Consider the following 17608-nt stretch of genomic DNA (forward strand, 5'->3'; position numbering starts at 1 on the left):
TTGCAAAAGCTGCGTGTTTGGGATCGCGAACTGTACAAAAAGGTTTTGTTGCGTGCGCGAACACACATATTGCGAGCGCGAAAATGACGAAAACTGTAAGTCCGCGTTGTCGCGCTGTGCAGAGTTACCAAAAGTACGCAAGCTGAATCCCTAGGCTTACATACTGGCTAAAAAGCCCTATTTATTTAACACACACCCAAAAAATGCTATTCCACCCCAAAAAACACCTTTTGCAATAAAATCCAAAGCCATCCATGGTGTAAAAGAAAATCAACAGACAACACAAACTGTAAATTTAAATAACGCACCAAAGATTTGAGGCTGACTACCTCTGGGCCTACTGGCAGACTAGGCCACAAGCTTGGAACAGAATGCCAAAAGCAAGCACACTGCTTGGATGGCTCCACAAAATGGCCGCCACACACCCACAACAACAAGAAATGGAAGACAGTCAATGTACGCCTATGGCAAAAGCACAATGCCTGCCTTCCTAAAATGGCCACCACACACATGCACAGGCCACCCAACACAAATAACCAAAAAGTGATTACAAAGGACAGGAACAGGAAGTTTTAGTGTCTGTGGAACTTACTTCCTCTCATAAAATTATTTTGAAAAAAATAAAAGCTTCTCCGTGCTCCAAACCTATAGCTCAATGACAACCTGAGGAGTTTTTTTAGCAGAAATGCACAAAAAAGCGTTTTCGAGAAGGATCTATGTTGCTCGCGAGATATTGTTTGCCATATTGCAAACGCTGCGTGTTCGGGATCGCGAACTGTACAAAAAGGCTTTACCACGTGCGCGAACACGCATATTGCGTGCGCGAAAATGACGAAAACTGTAAGTCCGCGTTGTCGCGCTGTGCAGAGTTACCAAAAGTACGCAAGCTGAATCCCTAGGCTTACATACTGGCTAAAAAACCCTATTTATTTAACACACACCCAAAAAATGCTATTCCACCCCAAAAAACACCTTTTGCAATAAAATCCAAAGCCATCCATGGTGTAAAAGAAAATCAACAGACAACACAAACTGTAAATTTAAATAACGCACCAAAGATTTGAGGCTGAATACCTCTGGGCCTACTCGCAGACTAGGCCACAAGCTTGGAACAGAATGCCAAAAGCAAGCATACTGCTTGGATGGCTCCACAAAATGACCGCCACACACCCACAACAACAAGAAATGGAAGACAGTCAATGTGCGCCTAGGCAAAAGCACAATGCCTGCCTTCCTAAAATGGCCGCCACACACATGCACAGGCCACCCACCACAAATAACCTAAAAGTGATTACAAAGGACAGGAACAGGAAGTTTTAGTGTCTGTGGAACTTACTTCCTCTCATAAAAATATTTTGAAAAAAATAAAAGCTTCTCCGTCCTCCAAACCTACAGCTCAATGACAACCGGAGGAGTTTTTTTTAGCAGAAATGCACAAAAACGCGTTTTCGAGAAGGATCTATGTTGCTCGCGAGATATTGTTTGCCAGATTGCAAAAGTTGCGTGTTCGGGATCGCGAACTGTACAAAAAGCCTTTACCGCGTGCGCAAACACGCATATTGCGAGCGCGAAAATGGCGAAAACTGTAAGTCCGCGTTGTCGCACTGTGCAGAGTTACCAAAAGTACGCGAGCTGAATCCCTAGGCTTACATACTGGCTAAAAAGCCCTATTTATTTAACACACACCCAAAAAATGCTATTCCTCCCCAAAAACCACCTTTTGCAATAAAATCCAAAGCCATCCATGGTGTAAAAGAAAATCAACAGACAACACAAACTGTAAATTTAAATAACGCACCAAAGATTTGAGGCTGAATACCTCTGGGCCTACTCGCAGACTAGGCCACAAGCTTGGAACAGAATGCCAAAAGCAAGCACACTGCTTGGATGGCTCCACAAAATGGCCACCACACACCCACAACAACAAGAAATGGAAGACAGTCAATGTACGCCTAGGCAAAAGCACAATGCCTGCCTTCCTAAAATGGCCGCCACACACATGCACAGGCCACCCACCACAAATAACCAAAAAGTGATTACAAAGGACAGGAACAGGAAGTTTTAGTGTCTGTGGAACTTACTTCCTCTCATAAAAATATTTTGAAAAAAATAAAAGCTTCTCCGTCCTCCAAACCTACAGCTCAATGACAACCCGAGGAGTTTTTTTTAGCAGAAATGCACAAAAACGCGATTTCGAGAAGGATCTATGTTGCTCGCGAGATATTGTTTGCCAGATTGCAAAAGTTGCGTGTTCGGGATCGCGAACTGTACAAAAAGCCTTTACCGTGTGCGCGAACACGCATATTGCGAGCGCGAAAATGACAAAAACTGTAAGTCCGCGTTGTCGCACTGTGCAGAGTTACCAAAAGTACGCGAGCTGAATCCCTAGGCTTACATACTGGCTAAAAAGCCCTATTTATTTAACACACACACAAAAAATGCTATTCCTCCCCAAAAAACACCTTTTGCAATAAAATCCAAAGCCATCCATGGTGTAAAAGAAAATCAACAGACAACACAAACTGTAAATTTAAATAACGCACCAAAGATTTGAGGCTGAATACCTCTGGGCCTACTCGCAGACTAGGCCACAAGCTTGGAACAGAATGGCAAAAGCAAGCACACTGCTTGGATGGCTCCACAAAATGGCCGCCACACACCCACAACAAAAAGAAATGGAAGACAGTCAATGTATGCCTATGGCAAAAGCACAATGCCTGCCTTCCTAAAATGGCCGCCACACACATGCACAGGCCACCCACCACAAATAACCAAAAAGGGATTACAAAGGACAGGAACAGGAAGTTTTAGTGTCTGTGGAACTTACTTCCTCTCATAAAAATATTTTAAAAAAAGAAAATCTTCTCCGTGCTCCAAACCTACAGCTCAATGACAACCGGAGGAGTTTTTTTTAGCAGAAATGCACAAAAACGCGTTTTCGAGAAGGATCTATGTTGCTCGCGAGATATTGTTTGCCAGATTGCAAAAGTTGCGTGTTCGGGATCGCGAACTGTACAAAAAGCCTTTACCGCGTGCGCAAACACGCATATTGCGAGCGCGAAAATGGCGAAAACTGTAAGTCCGCGTTGTCGCACTGTGCAGAGTTACCAAAAGTACGCGAGCTGAATCCCTAGGCTTACATACTGGCTAAAAAGCCCTATTTATTTAACACACACCCAAAAAATGCTATTCCTCCCCAAAAACCACCTTTTGCAATAAAATCCAAAGCCATCCATGGTGTAAAAGAAAATCAACAGACAACACAAACTGTAAATTTAAATAACGCACCAAAGATTTGAGGCTGAATACCTCTGGGCCTACTCGCAGACTAGGCCACAAGCTTGGAACAGAATGCCAAAAGCAAGCACACTGCTTGGATGGCTCCACAAAATGGCCACCACACACCCACAACAACAAGAAATGGAAGACAGTCAATGTACGCCTAGGCAAAAGCACAATGCCTGCCTTCCTAAAATGGCCGCCACACACATGCACAGGCCACCCACCACAAATAACCAAAAAGTGATTACAAAGGACAGGAACAGGAAGTTTTAGTGTCTGTGGAACTTACTTCCTCTCATAAAAATATTTTGAAAAAAATAAAAGCTTCTCCGTCCTCCAAACCTACAGCTCAATGACAACCCGAGGAGTTTTTTTTAGCAGAAATGCACAAAAACGCGATTTCGAGAAGGATCTATGTTGCTCGCGAGATATTGTTTGCCAGATTGCAAAAGTTGCGTGTTCGGGATCGCGAACTGTACAAAAAGCCTTTACCGTGTGCGCGAACACGCATATTGCGAGCGCGAAAATGACAAAAACTGTAAGTCCGCGTTGTCGCACTGTGCAGAGTTACCAAAAGTACGCGAGCTGAATCCCTAGGCTTACATACTGGCTAAAAAGCCCTATTTATTTAACACACACACAAAAAATGCTATTCCTCCCCAAAAAACACCTTTTGCAATAAAATCCAAAGCCATCCATGGTGTAAAAGAAAATCAACAGACAACACAAACTGTAAATTTAAATAACGCACCAAAGATTTGAGGCTGAATACCTCTGGGCCTACTCGCAGACTAGGCCACAAGCTTGGAACAGAATGGCAAAAGCAAGCACACTGCTTGGATGGCTCCACAAAATGGCCGCCACACACCCACAACAAAAAGAAATGGAAGACAGTCAATGTATGCCTATGGCAAAAGCACAATGCCTGCCTTCCTAAAATGGCCGCCACACACATGCACAGGCCACCCACCACAAATAACCAAAAAGGGATTACAAAGGACAGGAACAGGAAGTTTTAGTGTCTGTGGAACTTACTTCCTCTCATAAAAATATTTTAAAAAAAGAAAATCTTCTCCGTGCTCCAAACCTACAGCTCAATGACAACCTGAGGAGTTTTGTTAACAGAAATGCACAAAAAAGCGTTTTCGAGAAGGATCTATGTTGCTCGCGAGATATTGTTTGCCAGATTGCAAAAGCTGCGTGTTTGGGATCGCGAACTGTACAAAAAGGCTTTACCACGTGCGCGAACACGCATATTGCGTGCGCAAAAATGACGAAAACTGTAAGTCCGCGTTGTCGCGCTGTGCAGAGTTACCAAAAGTACGCAAGCTGAATCCCTGGCTTACATACTGGCTAAAAAGCCCTATTTATTTAACACACACCCAAAAAATGCTATTCCACCCCAAAAAACACCTTTTGCAATAAAATCCAAAGCCATCCATGGTGTAAAAGAAAATCAACAGACAACACAAACTGTAAATTTAAATAACGCACTAAAGATTTGAGGCTGAATACCTCTGGGCCTACTCGCAGACTAGGCCACAAGCTTGGAACAGAATGCCAAAAGCAAGCACACTGCTGGGATGGCTCCACAAAATGGCCGCCACACACCCACAACAACAAGAAATGGAAGACAGTCAATGTACGCCTAGGCAAAAGCACAATGCCTGCCTTCCTAAAATGGCCGCCACACACATGCACAGGCCACCCACCACAAATAACCAAAAAGTGATTACAAAGGACAGGAACAGGAAGTTTTAGTGTCTGTGGAACTTACTTCCTCTCATAAAAATATTTTGAAAAAAATAAAAGCTTCTCCGTCCTCCAAACCTACAGCTCAATGACAACCCGAGGAGTTTTTTTAGCAGAAATGCACAAAAACGCGTTTTCGAGAAGGATCTATGTTGCTCGCGAGATATTGTTTGCCAGATTGCAAAAGTTGCGTGTTCGGGATCGCGAACTGTACAAAAAGCCTTTACCGCGTGCGCGAACACGCATATTGCGAGCGCGAAAATGACGAATACTGTAAGTCCGCGTTGTCGCACTGTGCAGAGTTACCAAAAGTACGCAAACTGAATCCCTAGGCTTACATACTGGCTAAAAAGCCCTATTTATTTAACACACACCCAAAAAATGCTATTCCTCTCCAAAAAACACCTTTTGCAATAAAATCCAAAGCCATCCATGGTGTAAAAGAAAATCAACAGACAACACAAACTGTAAATTTAAATAACGCACCAAAGATTTGAGGCTGAATACCTCTGGGCCTACTCGCAGACTAGGCCACAAGCTTGGAACAGAATGGCAAAAGCAAGCACACTGCTTGGATGTCGCAACAAAATGGACGCCACACACCCACAACAACAAGAAATGGAAGACAGTCAATGTACGCCTATGGCAAAAGCACAATGCCTGCCTTCCTAAAATGGCCGCCACACACATGCACAGGCCACCCACCACAAATAACCAAAAAGTGATTACAAAGGACAGGAACAGGAAGTTTTAGTGTCTGTGGAACTTACTTCCTCTCATAAAAATATTTTGAAAAAAATAAAAGCTTCTCCGTCCTCCAAACCTACAGCTCAATGACAACCTGAGGAGTTTTTTTAGCAGAAATGCACAAAAAAGCGTTTTCGAGAAGGATCTATGTTGCTCGTGAGATATTGTTTGCCAGATTGCAAAAGCTGCGTGTTCGGGATCGCGAACTGTACAAAAAGGCTTTATCGCATGCGCGAACACGCATATTGCGAGCGCGAAAATGACGAAAACTGTAAGTCCGCGTTGTCGCGCTGTGCAGAGTTACCAAAAGTACGCGAGCTGAATCCCTAGGCTTACATACTGGCTAAAAAGCCCTATTTATTTAACACACACCCAAAAAATGCTATTCCACCCCAAAAAACACCTTTTGCAATAAAATCCAAAGCCATCCATGGTGTAAAAGAAAATCAACAGACAACACAAACTGTAAATTTAAATAACGCACCAAAGATTTGAGGCTGACTACCTCTGGGCCTACTGGCACACTAGGCCACAAGCTTGGAACAGAATGCCAAAAGCAAGCACACTGCTTGGATGGCTCCACAAAATGGCCGCCACACACCCACAACAACAAGAAATGGAAGACAGTCAATGTACGCCTATGGCAAAAGCACAATGCCTGCCTTCCTAAAATGGCCACCACACACATGCACAGGCCACCCAACACAAATAACCAAAAAGTGATTACAAAGGACAGGAACAGGAAGTTTTAGTGTCTGTGGAACTTACTTCCTCTCATAAAATTATTTTGAAAAAAATAAAAGCTTCTCCGTGCTCCAAACCTACAGCTCAATGACAACCTGAGGAGTTTTTTTAGCAGAAATGCACAAAAAAGCATTTTCGAGAAGGATCTATGTTGCTCGCGAGATATTGTTTGCCATATTGCAAATGCTGCGTGTTCGGGTTCGCAAACTGTACAAAAAGGCTTTACCACGTGCGCGAACACGCATATTGCGTGCGCGAAAATGACGAAAACTGTAAGTCCGCATTGTCGCGCTGTGCAGAGTTACCAAAAGTACGCAAGCTGAATCCCTAGGCTTACATACTGGCTAAAAAGCCCTATTTATTTAACACACACCCAAAAAATGCTATTCCACCCCAAAAAACACCTTTTGCAATAAAATCCAAAGCCATCCATGGTGTAAAAGAAAATCAACAGACAACACAAACTGTAAATTTAAATAACGCACCAAAGATTTGAGGCTGAATACCTCTGGGCCTACTCGCAGACTAGGCCACAAGCTTGGAACAGAATGCCAAAAGCAAGCACACTGCTTGGATGGCTCCACAAAATGGCCGCCACACAACCACAACAACAAGAAATGGAAGACAGTCAATGTACGCCTAGGCAAAAGCACAATGCTTGCCTTCCTAAAATGGCCGCCACACACATGCACAGGCCACCCACCACAAATAACCAAAAAGTGATTACAAAGGACAGGAACAGGAAGTTTTAGTGTCTGTGGAACTTACTTCCTCTCATAAAAATATTTTGAAAAAAATAAAAGCTTCTCCGTGCTCCAAACCTACAGCTCAATGACAACCTGAGGAGTTTTTTTAGCAGAAATGCACAAAAAAGCATTTTCGAGAAGGATCTATGTTGCTCGCGAGATATTGTTTGCCATATTGCAAACGCTGCGTGTTCGGGATCGCAAACTGTACAAAAAGGCTTTACCACGTGCGCGAACACGCATATTGCGTGCGCGAAAATGACGAAAACTGTAAGTCCGCATTGTCGCGCTGTGCAGAGTTACCAAAAGTACGCAAGCTGAATCCCTAGGCTTACATACTGGCTAAAAAGCCCTATTTATTTAACACACACCCAAAAAATGCTATTCCACCCCAAAAAACACCTTTTGCAATAAAATCCAAAGCCATCCATGGTGTAAAAGAAAATCAACAGACAACACAAACTGTAAATTTAAATAACGCACCAAAGATTTGAGGCTGAATACCTCTGGGCCTACTCGCAGACTAGGCCACAAGCTTGGAACAGAATGCCAAAAGCAAGCACACTGCTTGGATGGCTCCACAAAATGGCCGCCACACACCCACAACAACAAGAAATGGAAGACAGTCAATGTACGCCTAGGCAAAAGCACAATGCTTGCCTTCCTAAAATGGCCGCCACACACATGCACAGGCCACCCACCACAAATAACCAAAAAGTGATTACAAAGGACAGGAACAGGAAGTTTTAGTGTCTGTGGAACTTACTTCCTCTCATAAAAATATTTTGAAAAAAATAAAAGCTTCTCCGTCCTCCAAACCTACAGCTCAATGACAACCCGAGGAGTTTTTTTAGCAGAAATGCACAAAAACGCGTTTTCGAGAAGGATCTATGTTGCTCGCGAGATATTGTTTGCCAGATTGCAAAAGTTGCGTGTTCGGGATCGCGAACTGTACAAAAAGCCTTTACCGCGTGCGCGAACACGCATATTGCGAGCGCGAAAATGACGAATACTGTAAGTCCGCGTTGTCGCACTGTGCAGAGTTACCAAAAGTACGCAAACTGAATCCCTAGGCTTACATACTGGCTAAAAAGCCCTATTTATTTAACACACACCCAAAAAATGCTATTCCTCTCCAAAAAACACCTTTTGCAATAAAATCCAAAGCCATCCATGGTGTAAAAGAAAATCAACAGACAACACAAACTGTAAATTTAAATAACGCACCAAAGATTTGAGGCTGAATACCTCTGGGCCTACTCGCAGACTAGGCCACAAGCTTGGAACAGAATGGCAAAAGCAAGCACACTGCTTGGATGTCGCAACAAAATGGACGCCACACACCCACAACAACAAGAAATGGAAGACAGTCAATGTACGCCTATGGCAAAAGCACAATGCCTGCCTTCCTAAAATGGCCGCCACACACATGCACAGGCCACCCACCACAAATAACCAAAAAGTGATTACAAAGGACAGGAACAGGAAGTTTTAGTGTCTGTGGAACTTACTTCCTCTCATAAAAATATTTTGAAAAAAATAAAAGCTTCTCCGTCCTCCAAACCTACAGCTCAATGACAACCTGAGGAGTTTTTTTAGCAGAAATGCACAAAAAAGCGTTTTCGAGAAGGATCTATGTTGCTCGTGAGATATTGTTTGCCAGATTGCAAAAGCTGCGTGTTCGGGATCGCGAACTGTACAAAAAGGCTTTATCGCATGCGCGAACACGCATATTGCGAGCGCGAAAATGACGAAAACTGTAAGTCCGCGTTGTCGCGCTGTGCAGAGTTACCAAAAGTACGCGAGCTGAATCCCTAGGCTTACATACTGGCTAAAAAGCCCTATTTATTTAACACACACCCAAAAAATGCTATTCCACCCCAAAAAACACCTTTTGCAATAAAATCCAAAGCCATCCATGGTGTAAAAGAAAATCAACAGACAACACAAACTGTAAATTTAAATAACGCACCAAAGATTTGAGGCTGACTACCTCTGGGCCTACTGGCACACTAGGCCACAAGCTTGGAACAGAATGCCAAAAGCAAGCACACTGCTTGGATGGCTCCACAAAATGGCCGCCACACACCCACAACAACAAGAAATGGAAGACAGTCAATGTACGCCTATGGCAAAAGCACAATGCCTGCCTTCCTAAAATGGCCACCACACACATGCACAGGCCACCCAACACAAATAACCAAAAAGTGATTACAAAGGACAGGAACAGGAAGTTTTAGTGTCTGTGGAACTTACTTCCTCTCATAAAATTATTTTGAAAAAAATAAAAGCTTCTCCGTGCTCCAAACCTACAGCTCAATGACAACCTGAGGAGTTTTTTTAGCAGAAATGCACAAAAAAGCATTTTCGAGAAGGATCTATGTTGCTCGCGAGATATTGTTTGCCATATTGCAAATGCTGCGTGTTCGGGTTCGCAAACTGTACAAAAAGGCTTTACCACGTGCGCGAACACGCATATTGCGTGCGCGAAAATGACGAAAACTGTAAGTCCGCATTGTCGCGCTGTGCAGAGTTACCAAAAGTACGCAAGCTGAATCCCTAGGCTTACATACTGGCTAAAAAGCCCTATTTATTTAACACACACCCAAAAAATGCTATTCCACCCCAAAAAACACCTTTTGCAATAAAATCCAAAGCCATCCATGGTGTAAAAGAAAATCAACAGACAACACAAACTGTAAATTTAAATAACGCACCAAAGATTTGAGGCTGAATACCTCTGGGCCTACTCGCAGACTAGGCCACAAGCTTGGAACAGAATGCCAAAAGCAAGCACACTGCTTGGATGGCTCCACAAAATGGCCGCCACACACCCACAACAACAAGAAATGGAAGACAGTCAATGTACGCCTAGGCAAAAGCACAATGCTTGCCTTCCTAAAATGGCCGCCACACACATGCACAGGCCACCCACCACAAATAACCAAAAAGTGATTACAAAGGACAGGAACAGGAAGTTTTAGTGTCTGTGGAACTTACTTCCTCTCATAAAAATATTTTGAAAAAAATAAAAGCTTCTCCGTGCTCCAAACCTACAGCTCAATGACAACCTGAGGAGTTTTTTTAGCAGAAATGCACAAAAAAGCATTTTCGAGAAGGATCTATGTTGCTCGCGAGATATTGTTTGCCATATTGCAAACGCTGCGTGTTCGGGATCGCAAACTGTACAAAAAGGCTTTACCACGTGCGCGAACACGCATATTGCGTGCGCGAAAATGACGAAAACTGTAAGTCCGCATTGTCGCGCTGTGCAGAGTTACCAAAAGTACGCAAGCTGAATCCCTAGGCTTACATACTGGCTAAAAAGCCCTATTTATTTAACACACACCCAAAAAATGCTATTCCACCCCAAAAAACACCTTTTGCAATAAAATCCAAAGCCATCCATGGTGTAAAAGAAAATCAACAGACAACACAAACTGTAAATTTAAATAACGCACCAAAGATTTGAGGCTGAATACCTCTGGGCCTACTCGCAGACTAGGCCACAAGCTTGGAACAGAATGCCAAAAGCAAGCACAGTGCTTGGATGGCTCCACAAAATGGCCGCCACACACCCACAACAACAAGAAATGGAAGACAGTCAATGTACGCCTAGGCAAAAGCACAATGCCTGCCTTCCTAAAATGGCCGCCACACACATGAACAGGCCACCCACCACAAATAACCAAAAAGTGATTACAAAGGACAGGAACAGGAAGTTTTAGTGTCTGTGGAACTTACTTCCTCTCATAAAAATATTTTTAAAAAAATAAAAGCTTCTCCGTCCTCCAAACCTACAGCTCAATGACAACCGGAGGAGTTTTTTTTAGCAGAAATGCACAAAAAAGCGTTTTTGAGAAGGATCTATGTTGCTCGCGAGATATTGTTTGCCAGATTGCAAAAGTTGCGTGTTCGGGATCGCGAACTGTACAAAAAGCCTTTACCGCGTGCGCAAACACGCATATTGCGAGCGCGAAAATGACGAAAACTGTAAGTCCGCATTGTCGCACTGTGCAGAGTTACCAAAAGTACGCGAGCTGAATCCCTAGGCTTACATACTGGCTAAAAAGCCCTATTTATTTAACACACACCCAAAAAATGCTATTCCTCCCCAAAAACCACCTTTTGCAATAAAATCCAAAGCCATCCATGGTGTAAAAGAAAATCAACAGACAACACAAACTGTAAATTTAAATAACGCACCAAAGATTTGAGGCTGAATACCTCTGGGCCTACTCGCAGACTAGGCCACAAGCTTGGAACAGAATGGCAAAAGCAAGCACACTGCTTGGATGGCTCCACAAAATGGCCGCCACACACCCACAACAAAAAGAAATGGAAGACAGTCAATGTATGCCTATGGCAAAAGCACAATGCCTGCCTTCCTAAAATGGCCGCCACACACATGCACAGGCCACCCACCACAAATAACCAAAAAGGGATTACAAAGGACAGGAACAGGAAGTTTTAGTGTCTGTGGAACTTACTTCCTCTCATAAAAATATTTTAAAAAAAGAAAATCTTCTCCGTGCTTCAAACCTACAGCTCAATGACAACCTGAGGAGTTTTGTTAACAGAAATGCACAAAAAAGCGTTTTCGAGAAGGATCTATGTTGCTCGCGAGATATTGTTTGCCAGATTGCAAAAGCTGCGTGTTTGGGATCGCGAACTGTACAAAAAGGCTTTGTCGCGTGCGCGAACACGCATATTGCGAGCGCGAAAATGACGAAAACTGTAAGTCCGCGTTGTCGCGCTGTGCAGAGTTCCCAAAAGTACGCAAGCTGAATCCCTAGGCTTACATACTGGCTAAAAAGCCCTATTTATTTAACACACACCCAAAAAATGCTATTCCACCCCAAAAAACACCTTTTGCAATAAAATCCAAAGCCATCCATGGTGTAAAAGAAAATCAACAGACAACACAAACTGTAAATTTAAATAACGCACCAAAGATTTGAGGCTGAATACCTCTGGGCCTACTCGCAGACTAGGCCACAAGCTTGGAACAGAATGCCAAAAGCAAGCACACTGCTTGGATGGCTCCACAAAATGGCCGCCACACACCCACAACAACAAGAAATGGAAGACAGTCAATGTACGCCTAGGCAAAAGCACAATGCCTGCCTTCCTAAAATGGCCGCCACACACATGCACAGGCCACCCACCACAAATAACCAAAAAGTGATTACAAAGGACAGGAACAGGAAGTTTTAGTGTCTGTGGAACTTACTTCCTCTCATAAAAATATTTTGAAAAAAATAAAAGCTTCTCCGTCCTCCAAACCTACAGCTCAATGACAACCCGAGGAGTTTTTTTAGCAGAAATGCACAAAAACGCGTTTTCGAGAAGGATCTATGTTGCTCGCGAGATATTGTTTGCCAGATTGCAAAAGTTGCGTGTTCGGGATCGCGAACTGTACAAAAAGCCTTTACCGCGTGCGCGAACACGCATATTGCGAGCGCGAAAATGACGAAAACTGTAAGTCCGCGTTGTCGCACTGTGCAGAGTTACCAAAAGTACGCGAGCTGAATCCCTAGGCTTACATACTGGCTAAAAAGCCCTATTTATTTAACACACACCCAAAAAATGCTATTCCTCCCCAAAAAACACCTTTTGCAATAAAATCCAAAGCCATCCATGGTGTAAAAGAAAATCAACAGACAACACAAACTGTAAATTTAAATAACGCACCAAAGATTTGAGGCTGAATACCTCTGGGCCTACTCGCAGACTAGGCCACAAGCTTGGAACAGAATGGCAAAAGCAAGCACACTGCTTGGATGGCTCCACAAAATGGCCGCCACACACCCACAACAACAAGATTTGGAAGACAGTCAATGTACGCCTAGGCAAAAGCACAATGCCTGCCTTCCTAAAATGGCCGCCACACACATGCACAGGCCACCCACCACAAATAACCAAAAAGTGATTACAAAGGACAGGAACAGGAAGTTTTAGTGTCTGTGGAACTTACTTCCTCTCATAAAAATATTTTGAAAAAAATAAAAGCTTCTCCGTGCTCCAAACCTACAGCTCAATGACAACCTGAGGAGTTTTTTTAGCAGAAATGCACAAAAAAGCATTTTCGAGAAGGATCTATGTTGCTCGTGAGATATTGTTTGCCAGATTGCAAAAGCTGCGTGTTCGGGATCGCAAACTGTACAAAAAGGCTTTATCACGTGCGCGAATACGCATATTGCGAGCGCGAAAATGACGAAAACTGTAAGTCCGCGTTGTCGCGCTGTGCAGAGTTACCAAAAGTACGCAAGCTGAATCCCTAGGCTTACATACTGGCTAAATAGCCCTATTTAATTAACACACACCCAAAAAATGCTATTCCACCCCAAAAAACACCTTTTGCAATAAAATCCAAAGCCATCCATGGTGTAAAAGAAAATCAACAGACAACACAAACTGTAAATTTAAATAACGCACCAAAGATTTGAGGCTGACTACCTCTGGGCCTACTGGCAGACTAGGCCACAAGCTTGGAACAGAATGCCAAAAGCATGCACACTGCTTGGATGGCTCCACAAAATGGCCGCCACATACCCACAACAAAAAGAAATGGAAGACAGTCAATGTATGCCTATGGCAAAAGCACAATGCCTGCCTTCCTAAAATGGCCGCCACACACATGCACAGGTCACCCACCACAAATAACCAAAAAGGGATTACAAAGGACAGGAACAGGAAGTTTTAGTGTCTGTGGAACTTACTTCCTCTCATAAAAATATTTTAAAAATATAAAATCTTCTCTGTGCTCCAAACCTACAGCTCAATGACAACCTGAGTAGTTTTTTTAACAGAAATGCACAAAAAAGCGTTTTCGAGAAGGATCTATGTTGCTCGCGAGATATTGTTTGTCAGATTGCAAAAGCTGCGTGTTTGGGATCGCGAACTGTACAAAAAGGCTTTGTCGCGTGCGCGAACACGCATATTGCGAGCGCGAAAATGACGAAAACTGTAAGTCCGCGTTGTCGCGCTGTGCAGAGTTACCAAAAGTACGCGAGCTGAATCCCTAGGCTTACATACTGGCTAAAAAGCCCTATTTATTTAACACACACCCAAAAAATGCTATTCCACCCCAAAAAACACCTTTTGCAATAAAATCCAAAGCCATCCATGGTGTAAAAGAAAATCAACAGACAACACAAACTGTAAATTTAAATAACGCACCAAAGATTTGAGGCTGACTACCTCTGGGCCTACTGGCAGACTAGGCCACAAGCTTGGAACAGAATGCCAAAAGCAAGCACACTGCTTGGATGGCTCCACAAAATGGCCGCCACACACCCACAACAACAAGAAATGGAAGACAGTCAATGTACGCCTATGGCAAAAGCACAATGCCTGCCTTCCTAAAATGGCCACCACACACATGCACAGGCCACCCAACACAAATAACCAAAAAGTGATTACAAAGGACAGGAACAGGAAGTTTTAGTGTCTGTGGAACTTACTTCCTCTCATAAAATTATTTTGAAAAAAATAAAAGCTTCTCCGTGCTCCAAACCTACAGCTCAATGACAACCTGAGGAGTTTTTTTAGCAGAAATGCACAAAAAAGCATTTTCGAGAAGGATCTATGTTGCTCGCGAGATATTGTTTGCCATATTGCAAACGCTGCGTGTTCGGGATCGCAAACTGTACAAAAAGGCTTTACCACGTGCGCGAACACGCATATTGCGTGCGCGAAAATGACGAAAACTGTAAGTCCGCGTTGTCGCGCTGTGCAGAGTTACCAAAAGTACGCAAGCTGAATCCCTAGGCTTACATACTGGCTAAAAAGCCCTATTTATTTAACACACACCCAAAAAATGCTATTCCACCCCAAAAAACACCTTTTGCAATAAAATCCAAAGCCATCCATGGTGTAAAAGAAAATCAACAGACAACACAAACTGTAAATTTAAATAACGCACCAAAGATTTGAGGCTGAATACCTCTGGGCCTACTCGCAGACTAGGCCACAAGCTTGGAACAGAATGCCAAAAGCAAGCACACTGCTTGGATGGCTCCACAAAATGGCCGCCACACACCCACAACAACAAGAAATGGAAGACAGTCAATGTACGCCTAGGCAAAAGCACAATGCCTGCCTTCCTAAAATGGCCGCCACACACATGCACAGGCCACCCACCACAAATAACCAAAAAGTGATTACAAAGGACAGGAACAGGAAGTTTTAGTGTCTGTGGAACTTACTTCCTCTCATAAAAATATTTTGAAAAAAATAAAAGCTTCTCCGTCCTCCAAACCTACAGCTCAATGACAACCCGAGGAGTTTTTTTAGCAGAAATGCACAAAAAAGCGTTTTCGAGAAGGATCTATGTTGCTCGTGAGATATTGTTTGCCAGATTGCAAAAGCTGCGTGTTCGGGATCGCGAACTGTACAAAAAGGCTTTATCGCATGCGCGAACACGCATATTGCGAGCGCGAAAATGACGAAAACTGTAAGTCCGCGTTGTCGCGCTGTGCAGAGTTACCAAAAGTACGCGAGCTGAATCCCTAGGCTTACATACTGGCTAAAAAGCCCTATTTATTTAACACACACCCAAAAAATGCTATTCCACCCCAAAAAACACCTTTTGCAATAAAATCCAAAGCCATCCATGGTGTAAAAGAAAATCAACAGACAACACAAACTGTAAATTTAAATAACGCACCAAAGATTTGAGGCTGACTACCTCTGGGCCTACTGGCACACTAGGCCACAAGCTTGGAACAGAATGCCAAAAGCAAGCACACTGCTTGGATGGCTCCACAAAATGGCCGCCACATACCCACAACAAAAAGAAATGGAAGACAGTCAATGTATGCCTATGGCAAAAGCACAATGCCTGCCTTCCTAAAATGGCCGCCACACACATGCACAGGCCACCCACAACAAATAACCAAAAAGGGATTACAAAGGACAGGAACAGGAAGTTTTAGTGTCTGTGGAACTTACTTCCTCTCATAAAATTATTTTGAAAAAAATAAAATCTTCTCCGTGCTCCAAACCTACAGCTCAATGACAACCTGAGGAGTTTTTTTAGCAGAAATGCACAAAAAAGCGTTATCGAGAAGGATCTATGTTGCTCGCGAGATATTGTTTGCCAGATTGCAAAAGCTGCGTGTTTGGGATCGCGAACTGTACAAAAAGGTTTTGTTGCGTGCGCGAACACACATATTGCGAGCGCGAAAATGACGAAAACTGTAAGTCCGCGTTGTCGCGCTGTGCAGAGTTACCAAAAGTACGCAAGCTGAATCCCTAGGCTTACATACTGGCTAAAAAGCCCTATTTATTTAACACACACCCAAAAAATGCTATTCCACCCCAAAAAACACCTTTTGCAATAAAATCCAAAGCCATCCATGGTGTAAAAGAAAATCAACAGACAACACAAACTGTAAATTTAAATAACGCACCAAAGATTTGAGGCTGACTACCTCTGGGCCTACTGGCAGACTAGGCCACAAGCTTGGAACAGAATGCCAAAAGCAAGCACACTGCTTGGATGGCTCCACAAAATGGCCGCCACACACCCACAACAACAAGAAATGGAAGACAGTCAATGTACGCCTATGGCAAAAGCACAATGCCTGCCTTCCTAAAATGGCCACCACACACATGCACAGGCCACCCAACACAAATAACCAAAAAGTGATTACAAAGGACAGGAACAGGAAGTTTTAGTGTCTGTGGAACTTACTTCCTCTCATAAAATTATTTTGAAAAAAATAAAAGCTTCTCCGTGCTCCAAACCTATAGCTCAATGACAACCTGAGGAGTTTTTTTAGCAGAAATGCACAAAAAAGCGTTTTCGAGAAGGATCTATGTTGCTCGCGAGATATTGTTTGCCATATTGCAAACGCTGCGTGTTCGGGATCGCGAACTGTACAAAAAGGCTTTACCACGTGCGCGAACACGCATATTGCGTGCGCGAAAATGACGAAAACTGTAAGTCCGCGTTGTCGCGCTGTGCAGAGTTACCAAAAGTACGCAAGCTGAATCCCTAGGCTTACATACTGGCTAAAAAACCCTATTTATTTAACACACACCCAAAAAATGCTATTCCACCCCAAAAAACACCTTTTGCAATAAAATCCAAAGCCATCCATGGTGTAAAAGAAAATCAACAGACAACACAAACTGTAAATTTAAATAACGCACCAAAGATTTGAGGCTGAATACCTCTGGGCCTACTCGCAGACTAGGCCACAAGCTTGGAACAGAATGCCAAAAGCAAGCATACTGCTTGGATGGCTCCACAAAATGACCGCCACACACCCACAACAACAAGAAATGGAAGACAGTCAATGTGCGCCTAGGCAAAAGCACAATGCCTG

Source organism: Triturus cristatus, chromosome 1_1, assembly GCF_964204655.1.
Source record: "Triturus cristatus chromosome 1_1, aTriCri1.1, whole genome shotgun sequence".
Classification (NCBI taxonomy): domain Eukaryota; kingdom Metazoa; phylum Chordata; class Amphibia; order Caudata; family Salamandridae; genus Triturus; species Triturus cristatus.